Source organism: Octopus bimaculoides, chromosome 6 (genome assembly GCF_046866305.1).
Source record: "Octopus bimaculoides isolate indiv1 chromosome 6, ASM4686630v1, whole genome shotgun sequence".
NCBI lineage: Eukaryota > Metazoa > Mollusca > Cephalopoda > Octopoda > Octopodidae > Octopus > Octopus bimaculoides.
The window spans coordinates 11,220,014-11,222,513 of record NC_142933.1 but is presented as its reverse complement, the minus strand read 5'-3'; the positions used below and the strand labels follow the sequence as shown (position 1 = coordinate 11,222,513).

The 2,500-nt window shown below is 33.7% G+C and overlaps 1 protein-coding gene across 7 annotated transcripts in view; it reads left to right on the top strand.

Moving 5' to 3' along the window:
- The window catches only part of LOC106871985 (FMRFamide receptor), a 335,494-nt gene that overhangs the window by 135,149 nt on the left and 197,845 nt on the right, over window positions 1–2,500 (top strand). The window lies entirely within an intron of this gene.

Below are 2,500 nucleotides of genomic sequence, written 5' to 3'. Positions count from 1 at the left end.
ATATGTTGTTTATTTTACTTATATATATGTTTATAATTTTTTAAATATTCATGTATGTCGATATGTATTAAAATATATATACGCATTTTAAGTCGAATATGTATGCATAAAAAGTTGATTGCCTAATTTGAGTTTATATTTTAATTCTCATACACACACATACACACACACACATACACACACACATACACACACACACACGCACATACACACACACACACACATACACACCCACTTCAGGGTGTCCTCAAGATGACTAGAGTAGTCTTTCTTGAACTAACAACACTTACTTTTGCTGTTTAAAGTACAGGAAACAGCTACAAAATGCCTGATGCAGAATATGACTTGCGGATGTAAGTAAAACAGAAATAACCATCATTGCAGTATTAAAGCGTCACTGCTCCGGTACTACGGATGAAAGAATCGCAAAACAGATTCTTGAAGCTGAGCGAATCTTGAGGGAACTTGGAGGTAGTTCATGAAGACGGTTTTATAATCTCAGTTGGTCGTACTTGGGAATCAAGCTTGAAAATTTAATGACGGTTGGTTCTGATAGAGCCCTAAGGAGGACGTGAGATGTGTCTAAGGATGTTACTCCCTGGATCCTACAAGGAATAGTGGGCTCAGGAAATGGATGAATGGATGGACTGCCAGAACATTACTCTTAAGTAGTTGAGTTTCACAAAACTCCAAAGAGCACAGCTAATTTAGATATAATGATTGTCCATTAATGGACATGTGAAAAGATGCAAAATAATGGAGAAGTTTAAATGTGTAGATCCACACATAACATAAGCCAAAGCATAAAAACTCACGCTTCTTATGTTATATCTGCAGGCTTACACGACTACCGAACTTAATAAGAGCCTTCGTTCTGGATTGGAAGTTAACTCGCTTTTGTAACATATTTCAAACGATGTTTTGCATATTTTCCGACGTATTCGAAGCTCAATATGCTAATTGCTGTTGTGTTTTGTCACAGGAGAAGAGCTTCTCATTTACGAAGAATATGTGTTCATATCACATTCTGTATAATAACGGTAGGAACTTTGGGACATCAGGTGTTTCGATATCGTTATGTTTTGTGAGTCAAGATCACCCTCGCACCAATGAATCTTACGAGGGTTGTCTTACATACATACATACATACATACATACATACATACATACATACATACATACATACATACATGCATGCATATATAGATACATACATTTATGCTAGCAAAAATACCCTGTCTTGATGTTGAAATTCCAGTGAAGGGGCCTTGGATCTAGGTTAGAACTAAATCTTTTTCTATTGACAAGAAATCTTGAAATAAAACTAAATACTGACATACATACATACATACATACACGCACACGTGCGTGCAGAAAAGAAATCAATTAACTAGCATGCAGATTACAAATATAAACTGTGTGCAAAGCAGTAAAGATAGGTATGAATTTTCTTATGTCAAAATCTGACATTTTCTTTTCTTTTGTTATCTGACTTCCAATGACGCGGCTTTGTATCTTTGTTACAATCAGTTTTTTCTTTCGAGTGAGACTTCAAATGATTAGAAACTGAAGATAATGCATATATTCACGCATAGATGCAGAAGTATATATATAGGCATAAACACGCATTTACATAATACTTTCGGCGCCAATGTTTATTTAAAAGTACCTGGTACTCGCCTGTATCTAATTTGTTGGTGTTTATCAAACGTCATGTTATAATAGGATGAAAAAATGGGTGTTACAAAATTAAGAATTTATCTTCTGAATTGGATGATAAGGAACCACATGAACTTACTAATAGCTATATGTTTCTAAGTAAATAAAAAAAATAAATCTAAATCTAAATAAATAAGAGAATATCTTGATAAATTTAGATTGGCTTTGAAGTGAATTAAAGAAAGTGACTCGTAATTGGATCGTTGCTGAGAAGAAAACGAACGCTAACCTTGGACTGATTGGAAGCGAATCAAGGGAATCTTAAGGTTGTTCCAGAGAAATTATCATAATGCTTTTGTAGATTATTTTTATTTTAATATTGTTTCATTGAAAACAAAAATACAGACACAAATACACACACACGCGCGCGTACACACATACAAAAAAAAAAAAAATTATCCAACGCTGAAGTACTATCGATTTATTTATATCCGCCATTAACATAGTCTCTCTTAGTGATATTGTCATTATATTGCTGTAGTTATTATATTGCTCTTAGTGATGTTATAGCGTTCTTTTTGATGTGATAATGTTGTTGTTATTTTAGTATACTGCTGGTATCATTAATGCGCTGATTTGTTTCAAGTTCCGTAGTGTTGTGTTTAATTTTACATCGGTGTTCTTACTGACATTGCGAACTTGTTAAAGATACATATTATTAATGTTGTGATGTGATGCTGTTGTTGTTGGTGTTGTTGTTGAGATGTCATAGATTATGTGGTTGTCTTTATTTGCTGTGGGGAATTTTTTTTTGTGTGTGTGTGAATAATATGGAATGTGT